This window comes from Tyto alba, unplaced genomic scaffold, assembly GCF_018691265.1.
Source record: "Tyto alba isolate M040663 unplaced genomic scaffold, T.alba_DEE_v4.0 Super-Scaffold_18, whole genome shotgun sequence".
NCBI classification, from domain to species: domain Eukaryota; kingdom Metazoa; phylum Chordata; class Aves; order Strigiformes; family Tytonidae; genus Tyto; species Tyto alba.
Genome location: NW_024881280.1, coordinates 10,528,290 through 10,555,916, shown reverse-complemented (window position 1 = coordinate 10,555,916; position 27,627 = coordinate 10,528,290). Strand labels below are relative to the sequence as shown.

The window sequence follows — 27,627 nt, the reverse complement described above, 5'->3', positions numbered from 1 at the left end:
AGGGCGCTTAATTTGTTCACTTCAGCAAGAATATTCCCATAAGTAAAATTACTCATGAGTGTTGCAGGGGTCTGTTTTTGCTGTGATGATTTTTTTTTTTTTTTTAATCTGATTTTTATTATGTTTTAAAGTAGTAGTTTGGCAAGGGTTAAGTATCATTGTTCCCTAAGGTTTCAGAGTTAAAATATAACCTGAATTTGTCTTGTTTCTGGAAGCCAGTCTGAGTACTGTTTGAGCCAGTTTGAGCACTGAGTACCTTGTGTTCTCTCCTGGTTTTGAGTCATTGAGACAGTGAAGAAAAATTGGCAAGCCTCTCGGGACACTGGCTTCCTTTATTGCAAAGCAAGGAAGTTACCTGTACCTGAAGCTTTCACTTCATTTCAATCTGGCATAAGCTGAGTGACCAGTTCTTCCAGCCACAAAAGCCAAAAACCTGCAACAGCCTTTAATTCATATTCACACATGAACACTGTGTAATTCTTGTTGTTTGCCTGTTTCAGAAGTTCAGTGCAAAGCTTTATCCCTTTTTCACGAGACCTGGAAATCTAAACTTTTATAAAGGTCACGTGTTAAAGTGGTGAATGTTTCTTGAGGCATACCTCTTATGAGCACTTTCTTAAAAGCAGGGGGGCTTACCTGTGATTTAGTCCTCACACTTCTGTAGTGAGTAGCTGTCTCCATGTACAGTTTCCCAACTTGCTTCAATTAAACCAGCTTTTTATAGTCTTGTCCTCTTTTCTCTGAGCTCAGAGTACCTCTTAAAGTGACAGTATGTAGCATGTTAGAAACTGGAAGGAAAGAAAGATCAGTCTCTGAGATCAAAAGAATGGTATTTGTAGAAACATTTCAATGTATAAATACATAATCTCTAAACTCTGGCATTCCCCTTGAGACTGGATAAGAGTTTTTTCCTTGAGCTTGGTTTGTAGAACTCTTACTGTGTACTTCTTGACTCTTTCCTCTGTTATATGTTTGTGTTTCCAAATTCCTGCTTGGCTTGCAATGCATTATTGCCACCAGTGGCTTGGTTGGTAATGGCAAGATCAGCACTTGCTAGGCATCAAGCTTCAGCAGCTTGGATATCAGTGTTACACAATTAGCAGTAATTTTGGTAAAAGTGACCTTTGCCTTGCTGCAGATGTGTTAAGCCAGTCAGGGTGGCATGCCTGGTAACACGGGATTCTAGTTAAACTAAATAAAGTATTTGTACAGTTGCTTGTAACTTTACTTTTAAACTACTGATATCTACTGGAATTCCCCAACTATCTCTGCATTATCAGAAGCAATACATTTATTTGCTTTCTTTGTCAGATTCCTGTGGGCTTTAATGTATTCATACCTTATACATATAGTTCTTGTAGTCTCTTGATCTGACATCGAGCTATGGCACTTGCAAAGTCCACTAAATCCAGTATTTGCTGCTGTGATTCTAATATTTTGTTTTAGTTGTAGGATTTTTTCTGCTTAGCGTGTGGAAGACAAGACCATGATCACCAGCTACTCTAATGCCTTTTTGTTTGGAGCTTGGGGATAGGAATATTATCTGTTTTATCTGCATGGCAGAAGGATGTATTTTGAATTTATATAATTTTTAGATTTCTGATTAAAGGTTATACTGATCCTATCAGCCTGATGCTAAAATAATCTTGTGATGTAACTTTTTGTTGCTATTTAGCCTTTTTCCTTCCTGTGAGAGTAATGCCTGTATTAATGCACATAGATAAAACCAATCTGATTGCATGAGAATTCAAATAATCCCTTCTTTCACCTCCTCAAAAGGAAAAAGTCACTATAAGTGAGTTGCAGCAGTGTCCTGCAATGTCCTCCAAAAATCACTTACAGAATAAAATAGAAACATTCTGTGAGTAAAAAGGAAGATGGCAGTGTGCATTTTATTTACATTTGAAAATATCTGGTAAAACTAGAAATGAGCATGGGTTTAAGGCAATGTAATGTAGATTTGGTTATATGGGGAAAAAGAAAAGGCCCTTTATTTAGAAATAATTTCTTTGGATGTGAGAAACAGAATAATGTAGAAAGAAACTTGATTTTGTCAGTGGTGAACTGATTGATAGTTGACCTACCCATAGTTTGAAAGGTGGTGGGAATAGCTTGGTTGCTATAAGTGACTCAGGTAGCAGTGGCCACGTGGAATGCAGTAGGGTGCAAATGAGAGCTCTGACTGAAAGGTCTAGGCCATCTGAAATGCAGATATCCACCACTTATGGACTGACTTGTCAGCGTCTTGTGCATGAATATATTTATATGTGGGTTTACAAATGTAAGCAAAAGGTGTTGGAAAGAAACATCGTTGTTCCAGAAGAGTGAAATTAGATAGTGCTCTTCCTACAAGATGTACTCAGCGCTTTACCTCCAGCGAGAACTGGGACCACAGCTGAGCTGCAGCTTCTGCCTAGCCGTGAAGGCCAAGCAGCCTTCGTGCCAACAGCCTGTGACCAGCATATTGTACATGGATCTCTCTGACAGAGTTCGTGTTTGAGTTTACAAAGTTTATCTGGTACCTTCTTGTCTTCTGTACAGGTGCTTAATGCTAGCTCCCTGCATTTGTTGCTCTTAAAAGAGAACAAAGCCAATGCTCTTTCATCATCAAGCACTGGGTACATTGGAAAAATCTGAATACAAATGACAACATTTGGAAAAAGGTGTTGAAAGTATAAATGACAAAATAGGAAAAACTTAAAGATCTGAGTTTCAATTTATTTTATGTATGCTATAGTCTTTGCACCCAGAAGAAACCTTTATTTTTTTTTTTTTCTTGATCACTCTGGAATTGTAACTTCTATCACAATGGTGAGGTTTTTTTTACTATCTTTAATGACCTTTTTCTACATAGATCACTTCTTTAGACTATTCTTTAACAGTCCCCAAAGTACCCCTTCTGTTTGAATGATGTACGATCACTTACTGTTTCCTTCAATCCAGTCCTTTGTTCTGGCCAGATCTGCTGGAATAAGATGCTCTCAGCACCTAACACTGGGTAAGGTAGTACAGGAGTTTGAAGGTTTTTTCTGAGACCTCTTAGCTTGCATGATAACTTATTCTTTGGGAGGCTCTTCTCCATGTAAACTATGCTTCCAAACTATGCTTCCAAGTCTTTCCCTGTGACTGCATCTAATTAAGAAATACGGCATTTTCTTCACATGCATAGTGTTTGTGATGTCCTGGTATGTCTAGTTCTTTCAAAGCACCAATAATTCACTTAACTAAACCTATTATACTCCCTTTCCGTACACATGACAGTCAAGTTCCTTCTGTACTCTACTGAGTGTAGTTACAGAATGTTTTCAAATACATGTAAAACTTAATCCTGTACTGCTATAACTTTGAAATATGAAAAAATTGCTTTTTTGCTGTTCTCTTTGTTTTGTTATCTGCATACCTGATTTTGTCTGTCTTCATCTAGTGTTCTCTTTAGGATCACAGATGAGTATAGAACTGTACAGGTGTTTTGATCCATGGAACAGATTTCAGATTTCTGGTTCCCTGGTAAAGTACATCTGCTGCTTAGGTGGCATTCTGTATCTTTGCTACTGCAGCAGCTATGCTCTCAGTTCTTCATGTTTCAAGGCTTAAAATTTGCAGAATAATTTGCTTCCCTTTGTAAAGCCAAGTCACTCTTTAAAAGATGCAACCTGCTGTCACTAACTTCTGAGCTAATGATGTCTTCTAGGTACTAGGGTGTTGACATGATGCGACTTGCATGGAAGCTTTCATTTAAGAGCTGTGTATCTTCACACGGGAGCCTGCAAGTCATTTACCTGTTTCATCTGTCTACTGCTGGTGAAACTGGTGATAGCATACTGTTCAGGAGCAAATTGCAATTCGTTGAGATCATGTGTTTTCTTTTTCCACCTTCTTCCTCCCCCCATACAGTATCAAGTCACTGCATACCATTATTAATTTATGGCCTCTTCAGGGCATACTAGTCATTTGATAAGATCTGCTTTGGTCTACAGGGAAATTACTGGTATTTCAATCTGTAAGAATGATACCCAGTGAGAAGTATACTAGTTATCCTTGCTAGGTCACAGGCAATTAAGAATCCTTAATACTCTTTTGATTTCCCTTGTTTTAAAAACATGAATTTGTTCCCTAGAGCAAAATATATTAGATATTTACAATTAGTATGCCATATACATGTGACAATTGTGCTTATAATCCAATTTGAAAGTTGCTGAGCACATCACCTGTATCATTATTTCATAGCTTTCTATATATGGTATTTTTCTTTTAGAAGTATATTAAGTTTAGAAGTTATTCAGATGTTTCTTTTTATATGTATATTTAATTCATACAAAAATGTACAAAAGTATTTTATAAATTAATATTGGGGGTGTTCTTAGGAGCTAAAATATATTTTAACATCTTTTAAAGGTGTAAGTCTTTAGACAGTTTTGTGAGCAGTCATTCTGTGAATGGTCAGACTGATGCACAGCAAATCTTACTTCATATATTACAGGACTTGGATCTGCTGATCTGAAGAAAAACAAAGTACATGGCGGGAGAAAGAAACTGCACTGTCTCAAATCTGAAAAATGCTTACTTATCCTTTATAACCAGTACTGCCACCGCCCCTTCTGAATTTTGACTATCAGTGTCTGTATTGTTTCATGTGGATCACACTTCCCCTTAGTCTGTGTGAGATGTAGTTTTTTTAGGCTCTAGTTTAATGGCTGTGTGTTGAATGTGCTGGATTGGACCCTGGTGTACCTGGTGGTGTGATGGAAGATGACCTTGTTTGAAGACCTAGATCCCATTTCCTGGTTTAGGTGTTGCTGGGCAGAAGATAATAAAAATTCTCAACAGGAACAGAAGCTTTGGAAAATGACTTGTTGAAATGTAGATGATTAATATTGTAGTTCCCTAGGCAATTTTAATCCAGCCTGAATTGACTCAGTTACTGCCAAAAACTGTGGTCTTTTGCTGCTCTGAACTTTCCCATGTAGCCTTTTGCTAGCATGGGCATTCTGGTAACCATTCATCAAACTCGACTGGATATTGCTTTGTGTTTAAAGCTAACCTGCTAAAGAAGACATTCCAGGTTCCGGTTGAGTTGACTCTCTTGATCTGGTTCACCACATCACCAGCTGGCTGTTGGTGAGAGCATGTGAAAGGGCTGAGAAGGTGGGAAAAGCCAGGACTGCTGTCTTCTGCAGCTCCTGCTTTCTCCAGACTGACATAAGCATGGCATTACCCTCTGACAGTTTAACTCTGAAGGGCAAAAGTCAGATTTGGTGTGTCACTTGGACAGATGTGTCCAAGTGCTTTCTTAAGCAAGTCTCTTCTCATGGGCAGTCAGACCTTAGTTTGCGATGGGTTGGTTTTGTTTTTTTGGGTTCATTTGGGTTTCTTTTAAAAGATCATCCCTTTCCAGTAGTGAGCAATTGGAGGACTAGCTGAAATCTTGTTAAAATGCAGTAACACAAAATGGAGTATGATTCCATAGCAGTGACAGTTAGCTCTCATGTATGGAAGTGTATGGTTTGGGGCTGTGGGTTGGCTGCCTCGGGCGGTCCCTGAGGGGGCTGACTGCCCGACGAGAGACCCTCTGACCCTCAGCCTGCCTGCCTTGGTTATGTGTCTCTGGAATGGCATAATTCTTGTTTCACAAAAAGAGAGCTAAGGAGGAGTAATTGAAGTAAAGAAGATATACGCAGAATATGGATTAATCCCGGCCTGTAATGTTGAACAGCGTGTTCTGTAACCCAGCCAAATTCAGTCTGCTACTATAGCTTTTCTTTTTCTGTGATTAGCATGGTAAAGTTTATGCAAGTCTGACTGTGACCTGGTTAATAAGTTTACCAAACTTTCACTTTCTTTCTTCAAAAGAAGAAGGATGTTTAATTAAAATTGCAATATGAAGAAAACCAGGAATTCCTAACTATTTAATTCTTAATCCTGGCAGTCCTTGAGGACTGTTTACTCCATGAGTGTTGTTGAGACTTACTCTGAATTAAAGTAATGCTTAAATATGGCAGAGGTTGAGTGACGGTTGTATTTGGGAGATTTAGACCCATTGAGGTGTAAGAAGGCAGCTTTGCAGATGTGAATTCAGGATCAGTATTTTCCAAGTATTTTTTAACAGAATTATTTGAATGCCTTACATGTTCAGTGTTTTGATTGCTAAAAGGCATTGTCAAATGTTTTTATTAAGGCACCAGCCTCTTCAACCTATGAAGGGTGGTTAATAAACATCCTCTATTTCTATAAACATCCTCTTGACCATCTGCCATCTAAGGCCTGAAAGGAAGGAGAAGGAAGGTAGAACCTCTTACTTGAGAGCATGTTTTAAGGCAGATATCCCATTATGTATGTGTTTTATTGAGAAACAGATGGTTTGTGAAATGAACCTAACAAAAATACAGCTTAAAAAAAAAAAAAAAAAAATCTGCGTCCTGCAGTGTGGTATTTGTGCCGTGAATATAAGCATGATTAAGAAAATATTAACAACTGTAGTTAAAGGTAAATTGTTTGAAAGCCTTAGGTTATATTTCTCAAATATAAGGACGTATTTATAAACTTTTCGAAGTCCACAAAAAGTTTTTAAAAAGACTGGCTTTAGCCAGTAATTTCTTCAAGTAAAGGGTTTGACAGCTTGGTCTTCTCCCATTTCTTCCCCTTTCCTTTCAGGTCTAGGTACAACTGTTGACAAATTAGTGAATATGAATCAAAATTTGAAATGGTGGAAATTAAGTGTAAACACAGCACATCCATGCTGATAGACAATTTCTAAGAGAAGAGTTCCTATAATATTTTCTCAATAGCTAATTTATTTTGTGTTCATTAGCATACAGCCACATTAGTCTTCCATTACACTTAGCATGTTTTTTCTTGGTGTGAACTGTGTTGGAATAGAGTTTACTTTGGTTTTGCCTAGAGGGTTAGGTCAGCCCAGAGCCTCACAGGTGTGTCTGGCACTTGCCCTCCCACCTGGCACAGGATGGAAGAGTTTAGGGACTTGTGCTGAGCAGTGACACCCACATCTGGAAAGATTTTTGTTGTTAAGTTACCTTTGTTTTGAAGGGGTATTTTGTTTTAGTTACTTCAATGTTTTTTATTTATGTCTGATGTTCGTGATTACAGGTATTTGTTTTCCATGAAATGGTCCTTTCGTATGGGCTCTAATAGTTTTCCTCTAATTACCATGCACAGTTATTTAAGATTTGATTCAAGATTTACTTGTTGTAACTTGTATAACACAAAACTAAGTGATGTGCTTGAGTGAGAAGAGCAGCAAAGCACCGAATCTGTGAGTGCACATGATCCTGGCGGCATGGTTTGGCGAAGGTAGTTTTCCTTCAAACCCTTGTGCAGTGTTGATATTCCCATCCTCTCCTCAGCGAAACCGTGTTTGCATCCTGGTGACTGGTGCAGGGATCACAAGGAACATTCTTCAGGGTAAAATCAAATGCATCCCTCTGGAGAAGTGCACTTAAGTAACGTGGGTTTTTGCGCGAGGTTGGTGATAGGAGAGTTTTTCATGTGTTGAGTCTAGATAGAGAGAAAAGAACCTTTGCTTGTGCTTCACTGATACCAAAATATTTCAGAAAGCCAGGGAAGTGTGAGGAATACTTACGATCAAGGTATTTTTGTGTTTGAAAGCAACCGGAGACTGTAACTCGAGATCCTGTTGCATTGTAAGGAAAGAATTGAGTGAGCAGTGTGATAGGAGTCCCTCCTTTGGAGTAAACTTTGTGTTGTTATTGACAGCTTTTCTAGAGTATCTCTGTGCCTCTTACAGTGCTATATGAACACGGTGATTGTAATCCTGTGCTGATTATGGGTTTGACATATTGTGTCTTCCCTGTGCAAGAGTGTGCTGTTTTCTTAACACTTCAGCTTCATGTGGCTGTGGTGGTCGAGAACCTGGTGATGGTGGAGTCCTTATCCCACAAAGCATGTGGTACCCTCTAAAATAGCATAAAAATGCATGTCCTTAGATTTGGAAATATTCCTTTGTCAAGAAAGACCTTTACTACATCAAAACTACAACTGCTAATTATCTGTACCCAAACACTCAAGTGATTTATGGGATGGTGGATCTCTATTCTGGATTTCAAGCCCCTTTTGGTATAACATGCCAATAATACTGTGTTCTCCAAGTATTTGAAACAGGGCAGCAAATTGTTCTTGTGCGTAATTGCTATATAACCATTTGTGACCTTTCTTAAAAATTAGTTCATTAGAGCAGTTTTACATATAGATGATGAGATTACTTGCCACAGGTCAGGAGAAGATCCATTAACAGAGTGCACCAGTCTGGCCTTATTTGATTTGTCTCCCATCTATGGGACATCAGGACTGTGGAAGCTCATTGTCAATTCCCCTTACATTAGTCATGCTAAAAAGGGAAACTCTGCTATGTGTGGTAACTACAGCTGCTGCGTTTTTTTTCAAATGCTTCTGCTGAATCTCTTTGAATGAGAGTCATAATACATCTGAACCTAACTTTGGAGTGTACTGACAGATTTTAAGCTTGCATGTACCTGATAAAATTAGTATTTTAGCTAAAGTTCAGGTGGGTTTTTTTTCCTCAAAGCAATGAATAGTTGTGTGGGGTAACTAGTAAAGCCAATGGGATGAGATTTTTCATTCAGAAAATGAAATGGGCATCTCAGAGTGTCTCGAAGCTCAGCCTTCTCTCTTGGTAACTTCTGTTGTAGCAGTATGGGATGGGATCTGTATTTTCCTATTAAAACTGAGAATTTGTCTCCTTGGAAGCTCAGGGTGCGGGCGTGCAGCGATGCCAGCCTGGCATGAGTCCATGTAGCCCTTGCAAGGGCACATCTTGCTCTTGTCCTCCCCCTGCTCCAGCTTGGCTGCTCCTTCCTACTTCCTCCCCTTACAGATGTGTGCAGCTGCAGGGTGGGCTGAAGCGAGGGATCAATCCTGCTGAAAGCCAACACTTCCAAAGAATAGGGGAGGAGAGCTCTCCCCCACCAGCAGCACATACATGCTTTATAGTGGGTTTAATTGGCCCTGTACAGCCTTAATAGGATGTTTCTTAAATCAGCTGCCACTTATGATATGTCTGGGTTTTTTATAAGCAGAATTTGCCAAAGTTGTGCTCGTGCCCCATATTTGTGTTCTTGATCGCTTGAATTCTGTGATGCAGTACTAATGTTTTCTTTCCCATGCTTTTTCTGATCCCAGTCAGAAGCTAACTGTCAAGCATGTGTAATATTGACACTGTCATATTGTTAGGATTGGATAAAAATAATTAAAGGTCTGCCTTTAGGCTCTTTGTAGACGCTGTCAGTGACATCATATAATAACCCTATAGATTTTCAAAATGTATCCCCAAATGTATGGGGAAAAAAAAAAATCTGCTGTTAGGTAATTAAAATGGCCACAATACAGCTGACATGGTCTTTCCTGTGAAGTATTTTTCTATTAATGAAACAGTTTGAAGCTTTGTCTGTGGGTTCTCAAGACTGCATTTTAAATCTAATCTTGAAATTGAAAAATTTTAAATAAGGCTTACTGAGTTTCACTGCAGGCATGCAGGCAAGCTTTTTTAGATAGGAACAATGTGGACAGTCTCTGAATGATTACTTTTTAGCGGGTTTGCTTGTTTTTATTTAATGTAAGAGAATAACCTTTTTTTATCTTGCTAAAGACATGTTCCTACACCTACATATTCAGAGGAATGACATGTCATATGGAGTCCATAGCTTCCACCGAATAGTGCTAATTTCTGGCTCTTCTGTTAGTATAGCTCACTGAGCTGTGCAACATTTTGATTATCTGGTATGAATGGACAAATATTTTTATGAATAACTGAAGAGCAATGTGTTAATTTTTTTCCTCAAGGTTTAGAGTCACTATTTTTACATTCAACTGTTGGAATGTAAACTTTTGCTGGTATGTTTATTTGAATGAGTCACTGGAACAGGTTTTTCTCAAGGCTTTTAGTTAGAAGGGTAGTCATGTTCTGCCTTAAAGGATATAGGGAAGCAGGTGAAGAATTGATTTGTTCTGTGTATTCTTGACTGTGATGGACAATGACTCAAATGGAGCAGAGCAGAAGATGCTATTTGGGTTGTGAAATCACTTAAGAAATGTTGGTTTGCAATGCGCTTGGGTCTTGTGCTTCTGTTATTGATTCTCCTTTTACATTTTAACTTCTTAGCTTGGCATAAGAATTGAGAATTTTCTCCTCTAATGGAAATCTCTGGTGTACAGGATATATTTGATTAAGAAACGGATGTGGATAGTGGGTGCTTCTGCTGTGACCGTGACTGAGCTGAGCTGCCGAAAACACTGTGGCTGCCTTCTGGAGGAGTGCTGCTGCTGGTGGAGGTGTTGTGCCTCCTCCACTGTGGTTCTGTGGCTTGGGGGAAAAAAAAAATACATTATTTACTGGCCTTTCTAATTGCCGATGTTATGCTCCCCACACCCTTTTTAGTTTTATGTTCTTCAACATTTGTAACTTCTGCAACCTCTGTAATTTGATTACATTAGTCTGGTGCTGCAGGTTTGCAGTTACTAACATTTGTGAACCTTTCCTTAGAGAGTATCTTTTTGTAAAGTAAAAGTAAACTCAGTTTTCTGCATCTAAACAAACAAAAAAACCCCAACAAAATCTATATCATCACTTTTTATGCTACGGCATTAGATTAAGTAACATTTTTTCTACTCTTGCACTTTTAGGTTGTGATTTTTCCCCAGCGCTAATGAGTAGTTACTGAAGTGTAGAATCTCAGTTTGTGGCAACATGGAAATGTCTCACATATTTCATTAAGAATGGATAATCTTTCTGCATTGTTTCTTCATAATCTAATTTCCCATATAAGCAATTTTCTTACTCTAGTTTCTTTCCTACAATTGCAGTTTTAGAAACAAGGATATCTAGTTTTTTGGTATTCTTATTAAAATCATTGTTCAACAGTGTATTTTTCTCTGTAACCAAGACTGTTAGTTACATGATGTTTCAACTGCAGCATTTGTAGATAAACAAATATGTTATTTTAGCCCCCTCTTCCTGGCAAAAATAAAAGAAAAACATTCCTGACTTCCTTATATCTCCATTTCCTTACTTGGGTTCAATCTTATATCTTGTAATTAGTCATTTTCCTTCAGACCATACTTTTAAAGATGATGTATCTAGAGTCAGAGCCTGTGTCAGTGTGGTAGGTACTGTACAATATGCTGCCCATCAATGCATCAGATACTTACTTTGAGAAAGACAATTTTTATTAAGACTCTTTAGTCTCTATCAAACATACTCCAGAAATGAATTCAAAATACCCAAATTAATCTACCTGAAGTAGACTGGTTTCTTAGTGCTTTGTGTACTGAAAAAAAGCAGGAAAAGTATGTATTTGTGAATTCGTACTTTGCTTTATTTACTGTCAAATAAGAGAATGCCATGTTGAGAACCAGACATTCAAACTCACTTTATTTTTAACAAAAGAAGAAAAAGTATGGACTAGATTCTCAGCTCAGTCTGGGTGCAAAAGGTTCTGTAAAAGTGAGACCATCTTAAGAATAGTATTTGAATAATTATGTAGCATATTGATGTGGACTGGGTAATTCTTCTGGCTTCCAGCTGACAGTTGAAGCTGGGAATAGACTTTAGTGAATCCTTAATAGTTAGATAAATTAATAGTCCCTGGAATCACGGGGTACTTTCTTACATTTTTCTTTTGGTTTAGTTTTATTAAAAGTAATATGTATGGAGTGTTCTGCAACTCTCTTCCTTTACTTCCCATGGATAAATGAGCACTAAGTTCTAAAATGCTACATCTTATTTTGTTAGTGAAATTGAAGCAACTTCGGAATGGACAGGAATCAAGGCAGGTTCTGAAACCTGTCCACATAAAAATCTGGTGTTGAAGAATCTGCTGCTGTTCATGACTGGACATGCAGTTTGAGAGAAATTATATTAACATTGAGTTTTTCTATATTGTGTGTAATTTTGCTAATATTCTTGGAAATGCAAAAGTAGATGGTTCTGCTGCAACTCAGATATATTTTCATTTGAAAACTAATATAAAATCTAATTTGTTTTTCCTTCACCCTCTCTCCTCAGAGATCTATCAAATTACCCTCTGTTTTAGATTCAAGCTTTTCATGGAAATTAATCGTTCGGACCCCTGTGAAGTAAATATTATTTTCATTAATGGGAAAATTACAGAACAGACAAGTAAAATTGCTTGTTAGAATTATGCAGAGCTCTTAGACATGGTCAAATTGCTAGACTGTGCCTGTTTTCAATAAATTCTTTACAAAACTTTTTTTATATAAGCTGTAATAATATTGATGCTGTCTAAGCAGACAGAGGAATACTTTTTTTGTTTCCTGGACAGTTGTTTGACCATGACAATGACTGTGAAAGATTGTTTATGTAGTGGAATATCTTGAAATACAAATAAATAAGCTATTTACTGTGTACAAAATAGCTTGTAATTTTCCTGGGAAAATGGGCGAAGAGCCCTTTTAAATTTTATCTTAACCTGGCAAAAAACATGAAGATCCTTGAACAGGTAGAGAAATCCCCACTCTAATTGAAATTATGAGGTCTGCCAGGCAAACCAGATGGGGATGGAGACGTAAGGTGCTTGTGTTTTGTGGAATAACAGATTATCAGTTCCCATGAAATACAAGTGTAAAAGAGGATTCTCCACTGAAAATGGAAACCTTGGGTGTGGCAGGAGAATATTTTGAATTACTTCTGTCTCATTCAGTAGGATGGAAATAACGAGTTCTGCTTTACCTCAAAAGTGATGTAGCTGAAGGTTTTCTTTTCCTTGAAGGAAGGCTTGCAGCATAGGAAAGCAGAAGTTTAGTTACATGTGCAAAAAAATTTCTAGATAAAGAATAGCCTTTTTATTGTAGTTGAATTTTGAATTAGGGATAGAAGAAGATATGATTTATGGAGTGTGAAACTTCTTGGAGATTACTAGGATTTTCAGTTTGACATAGTTTCAAGGCTTTTGAAGACTGAATGAATGCTGCTCAACAGAGTGGAGTTTTTATTATTCTCTTGGATATTTTGAAACTATAGTGATGTAGTTAATGCCTCTTTTAATTAATTTTATGGGCAGTATACATCTATGCAACTTTTATTGTGAAGCTTCCTTCTGTAGAATATGCATGGTGTATGTTTCTGGTGTGCTGTGAAGGGGACTGGAGGCTTATAAAAGTGGTGCTCACAGCACATACGCTAATCTACATTTGGATATTCCTGGTTTAAACACTTGTGGCAAAGGGTAGAGCAGTGGAGTTTCTGCAGTATGCTGGTATATCATGAAAGATTGAGGAAACAGGATTTCATGTTTTGTTTTGTTGCCAATAGAAGCTTGCTGGGCATGTGCAGAGGCTGTTCAGTAATGGTGCTTCATGGCTTTTAGATTGCTTGCTGTTAATTCTCTTCCTCCTTGTTTTGGGCATCTAATTTGTCTAGTTAATGTATTGTTGCTTACATTATGTGTATTATCAGTTCCTCAGAGTGCTGATGAGATCCTTCGTACAAAGGGAAGTCGTGATGGTCCTTTGCCATAGGTGCTGGAAGTTGGAAGACGAATATTTCAGACTTCCTTTTGGCTGCTGGAGGACCTTGAACAACTCCTTTTCTTCTTCTTGCCTTGATTTCCCTTTCTTTGTATTTGATTTAGTGATATTTACCTTATCTGCAAAGCTCTTTGGTCCCTTATCTGTGGAAAGCTTCCTAACACTGGTACATTCTCTGTGGTGCTTCCTCTGTTTTTGTTGACTAACAGCTTTAAAATTCCAAATACAGAAGTCAGTTGAGATGCCAACTCAGTCTTTCAAATTGTGAATTTGCAAATTCTGTGCTGAATTTGCCCTTTATTCTTGCTCCTCCAGTGTTTTCTGCCATAGACAGATTATTAGTTCTTTGCTTGGCAGTAACTGCTTCTGCAGTGGAAAATCCCATCCTTCTCTTACAGTTTAGATGTGACAGAAATCTAGACTGAAAAACAAGCAATAGGACAACTTGTCTGAACAGAAGGCCTAACTTTTAAAGAGAGAATATTGGACAGCAAAAAGGGTGGGTCAGTACTTCGTGTAAGGGGGGAAAAAGTAGACTCTGCACTTGTTGATTATCTCCATTTCAAACTGAAGTATTGGTATTCCTTTTAAAGTGCTCGCTGTTGTCAGGAAAAACTCTTAAGTTCATCTGTTCATGGTTGTGCTCTGTAAATTCCTTGATGTTTCACTGTAGTTAGTTCAGGACTGGTCAAAAGCATTAGTTCATAGATGAGAAGCTCTTTCAGCTTGGCAGTATTTTCTTGGTGTGGGTATTTAACTTGTAGGATGTACAGTTATTTTAAAGGTAAACATAAAGCCATTTATATGCTATTAAAAGTCTTACACCATGTGGTTAGAAAAACTGGCCTCCGTGTGAAAGTGTGTAAGCCATGGTGGTAGTGAATAACCAGGAAAAGTTATGACTTACTGTACTAAAATGATGTGAATATCAGAAGAAGCCTTTTCAGGCTAAGCAAACTTCAGAGAAATTTTGTTCCATCACCCCTTTTGAGAAGAATGCTAAGAATTACAGTAATTGACTCCTGTTGACAGGGCAGCAAAGTCGTTAATGAATTAAATGCAATGTTTCTAATTTTGATTGATACTGTATAATTACGATGTCAAAAGCATTTGAATTTGTATCAGGCTGTAAATCTGCATCAGACTTGTACTTTACCTTTGAGAGGAAGAAACCAACACACAAAATGAGAAAACCCAGACATGGCCCCCCAACCTGAGCTGAATCTCCCTTCATTCAAAAATTGAAGTATAATTCAATTTCTAATCTCTTTTTCTGTACTGGTATTTTACAAAAAATGTATGAGAAAGTAAAAGAAGAGTTTCACTAATTCAGCTTCCTTCCCTGTTAGTAGCATATCTCTGAGAAATTCCTAAAGGTCTTAGTGTCTGAAAAGCAAAAGGTAAATATTCTCTCTGAGTTTTGATGTCAGCAGCAGCAGAGAATCCCCTGACAGCCCTCTGTTCTCTTCTAGTGTTTTTTCTTTCCTAGTGGCCTGTGTCTGACTGGAGATCTTAAAGCCTGAAGGTAAAAGGCAGCCTTCCAAACTACCTTGAGCTGTTCTGTTCTCACTAAGAATACTTAAACCTTAATTTTACCTAAAAGTGAAATTCATGGAAGAATATGAGAGAACAGATTATTCTGGCAGTGACTCTTGAAGCAAATGTTCTTTAGCTTGACAAGTCAAGCATGAAAGGATATGCTTTATTAGGATGCAAGTTCTGTGTATGTGATTTATTTGTTGAGTAACATTTTCATGCACTTTTGGTTTATTAGAATTATATGTGTATTAGTATGTAGAGAGGCTTTATTAATGTGTCAGAAATAGTATTTCTCTATTCACCAAGATGGCTATAATTTCAAAGTTTAGTAGGAGTTTATATACCTTCCTCTATAATACACAACTCTAATTTTCCTAGAATAAGGGATTTCAATTCTTATGACTTTTTAGACACCTTTATTTTTTTTGTACTTGTTTTTATATCACCTTCTTTTCTTGCTTATGTGTTTTTCACCATTTCATGTTGTTTCAGATCCTCTTTTTTTCTGGAGGTTCTACTGCTGATGAGTTTTATACCTCCCTTTGACATTTCATCCCTGCCTGCCTTTCTGACCCAGAATTTGTGCCTCAGTGAGCTTCAGGAGCAACTGTCTTCTGTTTTAAGAGTAATTTTAAGAGCTTAGCTGTGACTTCTGAGTGTGCTGCTTTTGCTTGCTGTATAGGTTTGTTCTAGTCAGCAGGCTTGGTGCTTTTCAAAATCCTGTCTTAGCTGTGTTTCTGATGTGCATGAGTAACAGCCATTAGTGCTTAACAGTCATATAGTTGAAAAGATGTATGAAAATGCAGTCTACTTTGGAGTAAAGTTATGTATCAGTTTCTGGCCTTCAGCATCTTCAGTGACAACATATGTTTGCCTGGAGATGAAATTTAGAGCCCTGTGAAAGCTTAGCTTGGAGGTGGCCTTTCAGGAGCACTGCTCTGTAGGCTGTGCTCTGCGGCTGCTGGATTTCAGTCATTTGCTAGGCACAGGACTTTGAAAATACTAGCCCAAACAAACACTCAAGGGAATTAGGTGCTGAACTCCTATCTTCCAGTGACTAGGGTTTACAAAGTAGGTTGCCGACTGGTGTCCAACGCCATGGGAGCAACAGCACCTTTTTTGCTGCAGTGTATGGTCTCATGTTTATTGAAGTTCATTGGTGAAATTTGTTCTGGGTGTCTTCATTCTTCTAGTAGTAATTACAGTAATAATCAGATAACACAGGCATGTCAAAAACCTTTTGCTTTTATTATGAAGGGAAAGACAGACCTATTTAAAATATTCTCATAGGTTTATGATGGCACAAGAACACTTTATGTAGACTTCTTTATTTAGAAATTGTGATGCATATAGGTTGTGCCTTCCTAAAGAAAACAGAGAAGGATATTTTCCACTGATGCTTTTTCGTCCTTTCTTATGAAAATCTGGATTAGTTAATAGGACATCCAGAAAGGCCTGCTCATTTTTCTTTGGAGATGCATGGACTGAAGGCTGTGTAGGCTAGGGAGGAAAATGTTTTTGTTTTTAAGTCCGTATGAGAAAGAAACATCTGAACTTCTTGTAGCTATTTTTTCAGCAGTTTCAAGTACTATTAGATTCTGCTGAGAATAAACACTAGTTATTCCTAGTGTTTCTAGAAAGCATTCTCTTTCCGCTTCTTTTTTTTGAAAACTCTATGGCTACAGTTTCAGTACGTCCTAATGTTATTAATTATATAATGCTTCTAAAGCAATGACCTGCTGTTCTGCAGGTGGCTTGGCGCTCCATGCAAACAGCTTTTGCAAGATGCAGCAGAGCAGTGGGGGAAGTGAAATGTTCCTTGGGTAGGTGGCAGATTCTGAAACCAGGGGAAGAATCTGCAAGGATTCCTCATCTTGCTTGTAGTACTGCATTTTGACATCTGGAATGTAGCAAACAATCCTTTGAATTCTCTTCAAGTAACACATTTTAGTTCTTTTGAGGGTGATGTAAGAAAATAGCCTTTTTGAGTAGAACTAAGTTCTTTCTTCCCTCCCTCCTTACGTACGCCTACACCAATGTTTTTTCAGCTCTGCAAGTGTGTTTTTTCTCACTCTTTCTGCTGTGTAGGCGGCCTTCCCAATCACAATTGAGCTTCACAGGCAATCTTTTACAAAAAAAAAAAAAGTCTTTACACAGCAGGTCTATAATTTAACACCAAAGAAAATGGAGAGTTCTGGGTTAGAATTATGATGCATCTTAGTAATGCTTGAATAGGTGAAGAATTTCACCCTAAAGAAAACAAGGAAATTTTTTCTTGACCAGAAGGCCACCACCTGTGGAAATTATTTATTTACCTGCTGCCCAAATGACTTGCCAAAATGTCAGTAGCAATCAGAAGCAGATAGATTTTAAACCTTTTACTTGCTTCATTACACTGAGTTATAATTGAACTTTTTTACCCCAAAATCAAGAATATGATTCTACCTGAAGGACAGGCTCAGTTTGGTAATATGAAAGTTAAAATGAAGTTCTTTCTGGAATGCTACCTTATTTTAAACATAAGTTTAATTCTACCTACCTTTTGGAAACTGCTTTTGGTTCATTGGGGAATTTTTTTTTTTTGTGTACTGCAGCTTTTTTGATGATGCTTCTCAATTTTTCAAGGTCTTAATTTCACAAATATTTTGTAAATAAGCCTAAACCTAACTTGCAATTAAAAAACAACAACAACAAAAAAAACAACTCTGAAAGCAGTATTTTTAATTGCATAAGGGAAGATAGCAATAATGACTTTCTTGAGCTCTGTTGGTAATACTGTCTGACACTTGAATTTTGGTTAATGCTTATGTTCTTGCTACCAAGTATTGAAACTTTATTCAACTCTGTCTAGAAATACTGTTGAGAGAGTAGTGATGGATGACTTAAAATTATTTACTTAGCAAATTTCGGAGATCATTAGGATAAAATAAATAGTGCTTGTTACCATGGTTTTATATGTGCAGCTTACGCTGGCATTGCAGCTTAAAGCAGCCATCCTTGTCTGCTTATTCTGTCTCATGTCAGTACAAGTGCTTCTGTAGACTTGCAGTGAACTGGACTGGGGAAAACCAGGATGGAGAAGAGGTCTAGGTCTTCTCCAGTCTCCTTACTTAGAGTTGGCTTTCAAGCTCTTTGATAATGATTCACTGCGTATCTCCTGTAATGTGTGAACTTGGTGGGAGTAGAGGAGGACAAAAATTCATTGGTGGTATGTGCTCTACGTCCAGCTTGTGCCTCTGGGGAGTTCCAGGACTGCAGCATAAATCTCCATGGTTACATCTGTTTGCCCAGTCTAATTTTAGAGGGCTCCCATCAGCTACAGATGCAAGCCTTTTGTTAGCAATAGACAGATCAGATATTAAGGCTAATGCTGAAACAATTCATATTTTATTACAGGAGCTGGTACATAGGAAGGGCCACTTTTGAAACTTTTTTTCCTTGCTACCCTGAGACTTAGAGGACTACAGTTGGTGATGAGAAACTCCCTCTTGCTCTCGTGTGTGTTTGAGATGTGTGATAGGCCTTATGTTGAGTAGTGGGGAAAAAAGTGGGCCACAGCACTGCTAAATGTCCCCTTTCTTTCACGTATAACCAAATGTTTGTTTAATCTCCAAGTGCCTGGCAGAATGTGTTCTGGAAGAAAGTAACTTTGTTCAGAGGAGGGGTGATAAAAGGAAGGTTGGGATTGTTCTCATGCAGTATCTCATGCAGACTCTCTGAGGTGAATAAGTTAGCTGCAAAATCTTAATAGGTTCTCTGTTTTATAAGTCTTCATTTTTTGCTTCCGGCTTCTTAAAAGCACAGTTTTCACAATGCTCTTCACCTCTTTAAAAAGATTTCACCTGTTCGTTTTCCATTCAAATTTTGTTCATACCCACGGTCTTTCTGCTTCTAGCTTTCGCTGTGCCATGGTTCATCTGAAGCCTGGCGTGACAGCCACCAGGAGTTTTTGCTAAAGCTGCATGTGCCTGCCTTCTCAGGAATTCGGGTAGGTAAGAGTGAATGCTCCTCTTTCTGCACCATCTGACAGTCACCCTCTGGAGTAGTGATAGTTGTCACAGAATCACTGTTGGCTTTTGTGACTGCTGATAGCACGTAGTGTTTCATACAATACAGAAGGGGTGGTCTGCAGCACGGTGGTTTACCCGGGTAGGCTGGCTGCCGCCGCGTGCCAGACTGTATCCCAGTCTGTCGCTGAATGCATCCTCTATACGTGAGAGCTTTTTTCAGGAGGGAGAAGCAAGGGAACTAGATGGCTACTCCCTCCCCGCTTTCTACTAGGTATTTGTAGAAGCGTTTGTAAAAGCAGGTTGGACTCTGTTCAGGCTGTGACAGAATGCCTCATTTTGTCACATTTTCTAAAACACAGTAGTTCTTGTAGGTGGTTTCTTTTAATCTACTTGTGAAACTAAACTTGTGTTGTATGGAAGAAAGGGATGATTATTCTCACTGCGCCTCTTTCTTGAAAAGGACTGGGTTTTAGTACGTGATTTGTCCTTTCGCAGAGAAATATATGATTAAGGAGTTTGTGGAAAGAAAAAAAAGGATGCTGTAAGCATGAGATGTTGCAGTTCTGCACATACAGTCTTGCCCTCTGTCTCGTGTCAAATGCAAGTGCTTTGCGGGTGTCTACTAACCTGGTTCAAGGTGGCATGTCAGGAAGGTTGGAAAACTGCAGTGTGTGGTTTTGGGGGGTTGGGAGAGGGGAAGGATGGGGAACAGTGGTGTTGGCTTTGCGAAGATGGGCAGGGGTGGATTTGTTTTCAGACAGATTGGCTTCCTGAACGAACTTAATGTGCTGGGCAAGCCGTAGTGCTGCTTGAAGGGAAGTGACCAGGATACTTTCTAGGGACTGCAGGAAGAACAGCACTAAGAGCTGAACTGCGATCAGTTTAAGCTGATTTGCAACCAGTCAGTAAAAACACAGCCCCCTCCTCTGAACAGGTTTGAATGATCTGTTTATGAACAACTGTTGAAAGCTATAGATGTAGGGTATACAGAGGAAGTCCAGTCTGGAAGTGACAAGTAGTATAATAAACATTGCTACTAAAGAACAAACCCTGCCTTGTAACATCAGCTCCTCAGTCTGTGGGATGTCTGAAGAAACAAACAGACTTCTTATTTGAGAGAATCTGCCCTGTAGTTGTTGTTGTAGTTGTTTTGGACGATGTTGTATTGAAAGTGTGAATTTAAACCTGTTCTTCTGAAATATTATCAGCAAAGCTGCATTGTGTTGACAGAGGACTGCTTAGCCTCTGAGGTTTGATTTATTATAACAACAAAACATTTCCTTCAGGGGACATATATTGGAAACAAGCATATTTGTTCGTGGATCTAGAGGAGCCCTTGCAAAAGACTGTGTTTTAATTATTTTATCTTTCCCCTTGATTCATCTTACCTTTTTGCTTGGCATCATCTTTAGTGTTGATTTTTACATGTAGTCATTATTGTGATTTTCTTTGATATGTAGTTCTCAGTTACAGAGAGAGGAGAAAATGTTGAGTCCATCTCTTCCTACCACACCATACAAAAGTTTGTTTTGTTTTTGAAGTTTGTGGTCCCAAGAGACATATTTTGTTCCTAAACACTGTATAGTGGGGCATGGACAATGAAAAAGGGCTGTCTTGCATGATGAAGTAAAAGCAGTCTCTTAGCTATTCATTCAGTTTACAAGTGGAAAGTAAATGAACGTTTTTTTTTTCCCCCTGCTATGTTTAGATTCCACAGACTGGGTTTTTTTTGTCATGTATTTTCCATAAAGAATGTTCAATTAATTAAACTAATTTTGCCATTGATGGTGTCACCATGTTATGCCACTGAAGTACTTACTGAAGGTGGTAAGTTCCTTTTTATTATACACATACAATTTTTGTTCGCTAATGGAAATTCTTTGCCAGGGGAATTTTTAAAACCTTTAAATTCTAGCTTGTAACAAATTTATTTACACAAATTTGTATTTAAAAATTGATCTGTTTCACTAGTAACAGTTCTGTTTGTAAGTTCATGGTCTTATAGACTCAGTCTTGTTCACTGAAATTCATGAAGAGGTTTTACAGTGGGGAGTTAAATGTTTTAGTAAAGCATATCAATGTTAACAGGTAGCTTTTTTAGAAATAGTTACATGCTCCAATAAAGCTGGTTTTTTTTGCTTATGTTTCAAATACAGAATCTAATTGGATTTGTAAAGTTACTTAGGTGTAAAACATTCAGCAGCATAAACTTGGTTTTGTTAGATTCCCCACATTCTTATGTTAATATTGACAGAATAAAAGTTCTAAAATCCTACATGCAACTTAATCTGAGACTATTTTAAGTGCAAGTCAAGGAGAACTAAGCAAAGAGGAGGACTGGGGGAGGGAAGAGGAAGAGATGGTCACTGTGCTTAAGTGGCTGAAGTTGTATTTCATAGGATAGCGTTTAAAGCTGCTGGTTTTATCTGTACTATTCTTTTCCTGTTGACAGGTTGAAGCCCTATGGCTTCATTTATCACTGGTAATAAGGCCTGGTTGCATGTGGTGGGGCTGGGGTGGGAAAGGTTTTGCCTCAGTGACCCTTGCTCTGTCACAGGGACTTGTTTGAGAGTAGGTAGTGCTGTGTTCCCTGTAGTGGAGATGGCAGCTCTATGGCTACTGTTTCTCTGAATGGCCAGGAGGAGATGTACAGAGTTGTGTTCCTTTCTTACATTTTGCAGGTTTTCATTTCTCCCAGAAATTTCCCCAAGGTTTAGTTGGTGATTGTACAAAGGGTTTCTGTTATTAGAACTGTGTAGGTCTGTACTTCAAGCTGGTGCCCTGAGGAGTCTGAAGGAAGCTAGGAAAACCCCCTGCAATTAGTGCTTACAGTCTTGGCTTGCTGATAAAGTAAGAAAGGGTGTTTCTTGAAGAGTATATGTATGTATTTCATATGCATGCATGTATCTGTGCACACATGCATCTGAGACACAAAGGGATTAGGGATATTAGATGCTCTCATTGAAAGATGTACGTTCCCAAATTAGTGTTTGCCTTTTGTAATGCTTTTGTGATGTGGTAGTGCAATGATAACTACAGTTATTATCTTTAAATGGAAAAGAAATTGAAAGTGCTTAGTATATTTTAACCTTCTTTTATGTTTAAAAACAGTGCGGTGAATTACCAGAAGTTGGCATGTGATAGTTGAGAGATTTTTTTTTTTTTAAATGTACTCTAGAACTGGAGAGTTGCAATGGGACCATTCAACAAAACTGGATAATGTTCCTAATAGCTAAATATTTCTGTTATAATGGGAAATGGGTCTTCATGAGAAAAGTCTCACCTATGTTTCATTGTGTAACAGACTGAAAGAATTGCATATTCAGAAACTATGTGTATATGAGAGAACGAAAATAGAAAAGCTTGGATTCTGTTCATTTTTGGCTACCTGTAAACTGGCGAGGGTTTTATGCTTTGACTGCTGTTTTCTTAGTCTAGAATGATGGAAGACTTAGTGGTATGGATTATAATGATCCATACTTTTTTCTGTTATGGGTACCTGTTGACTAGGCAGGCCAAGAATGAGGGTACATATGCTGTATCTTCTAATTTCCAAATTTCAGAGTGGCTAGCCACACCCAAGTTAACTTTAATCTAGCTAGTCTGGATTTAAAAAGATTGCTGCAATTTTAACAGCACACCCTGTTTGAGACCATCAGGGAGTCTGGGTGCTTAATCACTGCAATCCTATGCCTTGGAAATTCAGTGGCTTTTGTAAAACTCAAATTATTGAGTTCTGTAGCTTGCATAAATGTGGAGAGCTGTTGGTAGATTAAAGACATATATTATTCTATGAATGACTTTTTCCTAGTTTTACCTTTAAAATGAGGAATGTAGTGTAACTTAGAACTAGTAACTATGTACTTAAGACTATGTGTGACTACAAATGTACCCTGATTAACAAACAAGATTATTTCTGTAGTTGATCCTGCCATATTAATATTTTGTGAGACTGGCTGGTAAAAAATGAGCAAGCCTGGTATTTTGATTGTCTGCATGGCTCAGCTTGCATATTGCTAAAGTACAATGTGCTGTGCTACTTAAACTTCAGTAGCAACAGATTTCTGCAGTTAAAATATTTTTCTTTGTTGCAGGTTAGTAATAAGAATTGGCAATTGAATCTGAGACTGAAAGAGAAGTGGAATTTGTGAAGCAGGGGGGAAAAAAAAAGTAAGTTCATGGGCTGAATTAAGAGAAAACAAATAAAAAAAAAAAAAAAAGCCAAAACAAACCAATAAAAAAGAAATGCACGAACCCCCAAAAAACCCAGAGCCCCAAACTCCCCCCAAAACCACAAAAACCCAACAAAAGGGGCCATAGAGTAGTAAAACTGGAATTAAAACTGCAAACTTCATTCCTGTGCTGCCCTTGACCATTATTGTTATTTGTTTTTTACCTGTAGAGGGAAAATGCTTGGTTCCTTTGTAGTGTTTTGAGAACATATGCAACTGCTACTGCTACAGCTGCATTGACCATTAGATTTCCTAAATTTATGCTTCAGAACAGATACACCAAGGTGAAATACAGCATTTATTTGGAAAGCATCCAGTTTCAATGAAGAAGTTTCTGGGAATTTGGAAATGAGCAGTTCTTAAATGATTCCATCTATCTGAAAACAAAAGAAGCCTCATTTCTAGCCTGAATTTGTTCAGATGTATCTTCCAGTCACTGGTGGTTCTGTATATCTGCTTGTTGAGACATCAGATTACTTCCTTCTCTTGCTCTCTGTGTTCTTTCTATAGTCTTTTTACTTTTTTTCTTCCAGTTTTTCAGCATCCTTCTTGAACTGTAAAATCAAGTTCTCAGTTTCGCTGTGCCAGACAAAATAACATAACTGCTTTGCTCTCTTATTTGATATTATTTCTTGTTCTTAAACATTAGTGGATTGCATAAGATTAGCCACAACTATGTGTTGCAAGTTTTCTATTGCGTACTACAGATTCAAGGAAGCTAACTTAGTAAATTGGAGTAATGTACAGTGCTGTCACCTGTGAAGATCAGAGTTTACACTTTCCACTTGAGATCAGAGATGATTGGCTTGCTTTCAGTTTAATTGTATTCACTGTTTATGCATAATGCAATACCACAACTTAACTCTGCTCCATTTGATGAAAGACAGAGATCAGTGTCTGCTAGCTGGTGTGATGCTAGCTTTACAGATCCCATCAGCATGAGGCATTAGTCATGTCTTTTTATGTATGTAACATAGCACATATGTATATACACATCATGACGTGAATGAAGCTGTATAGCTTTCGCATTATCATAGAATACCAGGTTGGAAGGGACCTCAAGGATCATCTGATCCAACCTGTGTTAGGAAAAGCACAGTCTAGATGAGATGGCCCAGCACCCTCTCTAGCTGAGTCTTGAAAGTGTTCAGTGTTGGGGAATTGCCACTTCCCTGGGGAGATTATTCCAGTGGCTGATTGTTCTCATTGCAAAAAATATTCCTCTTGTGTCCAATTGGCACCTCCTCAGGAGTAACTGGTACACATCACCCCTCGTCTTTTCCAGTGATTCCTTGTAAAAACGCAGTCTCCATCTTCTTTATAGCATTAGTAGTAATGCAGTTAATAAACAGTGCTTTCTGTTAATTTGTATAGATTTTTTTTTTTTTAGCATGTTTGTTGCTTTAGTCTTATGCCTTGTATATGCTGTTACATGATTTGTCATCAGTCACTCGTTCATTCCATCATTTCCATATATGAAGGCTGGGTACTAATATGCAGTTCTTCAGTACCTTGAAGCTATACTATTGATTATATTGGCCTTTAATGCCTCTAATATTTCATTTCATTTCACAGACTCTTTTTCAGCTTACATAAATATTCATACCGTTTTATAAACAAAGGAAGTTTATAATTTGCAGAAGTTGCAAACAATTTTTTAACTCATCAGGGTAGTTGAAGACTCAGCTTTGGCTTTATGTATGGTATCTTTACAGAAGTAAGGTGAATGTCTTAACGTGTTCAAGCTGCAACATCTCACATGCCTGTCCATCTCCAATAGAAATAGAAAGTGGGAGGATTGAGTTCTCTCATTAAGTTAAATGTTTGCATCTGTGTATATCAGAAAATACACAAGAGAAGAATTTTCTCTAAACTGGGAAGTCCAGGGTGACAAAGTATTTTAAAGTTGAGAAATCAGTCGGACAGAATTAAATTGGGATGTGTTATGGTGGATTTTTTGGTTTTATTGCTGTTGGGTGTTTTGTGTGTGTGCAAACCTTCCCAGATTGTGTGAGGACGGTCCCCTCCTTCAACCCCATCGGTGCCCTGTTTTTTATGAGGCTGAGTGTCTGGTCATGTCAACTGTTCCAAGCTTTGGCATGGCAAACCTTTAGTGCCTTTAGTTCCTCCATTCCCTATGCACACAAAATAAAGGCAGGAAATCTGCTTCCTCATCTGGTTGTTGGGCCAACCTGTTTATGTGGTCCTGTACACTTGGAATTGTTTGGAAGCTCCTGGGCGTAGAGCTGTGCCACAAGAAATGCTGGAGAAGGCAATATGTTTTTCTTTAAGTCTTTATGTTTGTTTTGGCTTAGGTTTTTTTTTTTTTTTTTTTTAACCAGCCTTGTCAGGATTGGTGTAGCATAGCTCCTGAAGACCTTGATTTCTTTGTGTGACAGTCTGTACCTTAGGGAAACAGCTACTGCTGTTACCGTTTGCTCATGCTGCTCTACTCTACTAATATGTTTGTGAAGCCCGTAGCCCAGAGGCACAGTAAGTGCATGTATGTATCTGTAGTAGCATAGAATTTTCAGGATGTGAGGAAGCAGTGAAAAAATCATTGTTTAAACTCCAGTTTTATTTTTTTGCTTGGGCTCTTTCTTTTATTTTCTTACGCTGTTCTTTTTTCCTTTATTTTCTCTAATGCTTTTAGGCATTTATTTTCTTCAGCATAACTTTTTCGTTTTATTCCTCTTTTCCTCCCTCCTGACACCCACACTAGAGCTCTTTGCAGAGGTTGGCTGAAGAGAAAGGTTGACCTCGAGAACCAGCGCACCCTTCCTTCATCTGAGAAGGGGTAACTGCTGCTTTAGCCTTTCTTTTCTGGAAACAAGTGGCTGTCAGGAGAAGAGTGTTTGGAAAGAGGAGGAGCTGCAAAATAACTGGGGCCTGAGCACCTTCCCAGCTGGGATTAATTTAGAATTAGAAGTTTATAGCATTTTTTAAACATTTACATGCTGGGCTGTGGGAGAATGGAAAGGGACAGACATGTTCCTTGCAAATCTTTGCCTCTTGCATCTGTCCTTGACTATAAAAGGGAAGCAGAGGTATATTTGACAAGACTGAAAACTTGAGAGAGAAGAGCAGGTAAAGGCCGTAGTTATTTAATATTTTTGCTGTGAAATGAAGTTGTGGGTCAAGTGCTCTCTCTTGGATTATTCTGCAAAGCAGCTGTCATTTCTTCAGTAGTGAAGTCTAACCTGCTTTTTTTAGCTTTGCTTTTATTAAAATGACTTGGATGTAGAAAGGAATGTTGAGGCTCATGACCATCATCATAGATACTGGAGAGATATTCAAAAGAGCAGGTTAATTATTTGGGTAAGTTGGATGCATTTTCTCATACTTTTGAGTCTTAACTGTTGTCTTTCATCCAGAAAACCAGCGTTAGCTTACTGTATTTGGTTAAGTCCAAGTTCCCTGTAGCCTAGTGGTGCTGCCTCTGATGAAGCACAGATATAGATGTAAATGGATGAATATAGGACAGGTTTGTAGCTGTAGGCTTACTTAATGTCTGGTGAGTTCTAGCTCAGGACTTTTTGAATGAGGAAATCCAGTACCTTTTGCTCTTTGTTGCATTCCTTTTATCCTTTCTAATTCTGCAATAGCTTTTTTTTTAATTGGGAAGAGCAGAATTGCATTTGGTACTGAAGGTAGAAATTTTCAACAGTAGTATGATGAAGGACCAGTGTTCTTTGCAGAATAATTCCTAATGCTGTCTATGGGTGGGTGGTGGTGTTATGCGCTTTTTTGTGTGTGTGTTGGAGCATAAATTGATGGCTACAGATATCTTCATAGTCTTCAGTGTAATGAATTCTGCAAGGAATTGGGAAATGCCAGGTAGTATTGGTAATGGGTCTGCTTGTCATATTTGATTATCTGTGTGGTACAGTCACCTAACGTCAGTGGGTGCTTTGGAGCTGTGAATCATTGCAGCATGTAAAATTTTCCAGAGTTTGGGCCCCTGTACTCATGGTTAGGGCTTAAACTTCTCTGCGCTTACGCCAGATGGATAATATCCCTACCGACATGTCCACTGCATTTTTATTACTTATTTTTACTGTTATTCCATGTTCAGCAAATAATATGGCTTTTAATTTTTCAAGGATAGCTACACAGTTACATGCCTTCAGTCTGTAGGGGCCCCCAGACAATGAACAAAATGGTCTTGGTACTCTAAGGACATTTCTGGCATTGTTCATCTACACAGCAAAGAGCATTGTGGCTGACCTTCTAATGTTTTTATATAATCAGGATTGAAACTGTTTTGTTTTTTTTTTTTTTTATTTTGCCTATTAAATGAAAATGGATTT

At 38.1% G+C, this 27,627-nt stretch overlaps 1 protein-coding gene across 12 annotated transcripts in view; it reads left to right on the top strand.

Moving 5' to 3' along the window:
- Nucleotides 1-27,627, top strand: part of SIPA1L1 (signal induced proliferation associated 1 like 1) — a 223,366-nt gene that overhangs the window by 53,478 nt on the left and 142,261 nt on the right. For 2 of the 12 annotated variants that reach the window (XM_042790731.1, XM_042790729.1), the window contains one exon: nt 18,971-19,067. The exons of 8 other annotated variants lie outside the window; for them this stretch is intronic. The gene's annotated coding sequence lies outside the window, so the exon portion shown is untranslated. Of the gene's footprint in view, nt 1-15,684; nt 15,701-18,970; nt 19,068-27,627 lie in introns of those variants that run through there. 2 more of the 12 variants (XM_032984579.2, XM_042790730.1) reach the window with 2 other exon arrangements.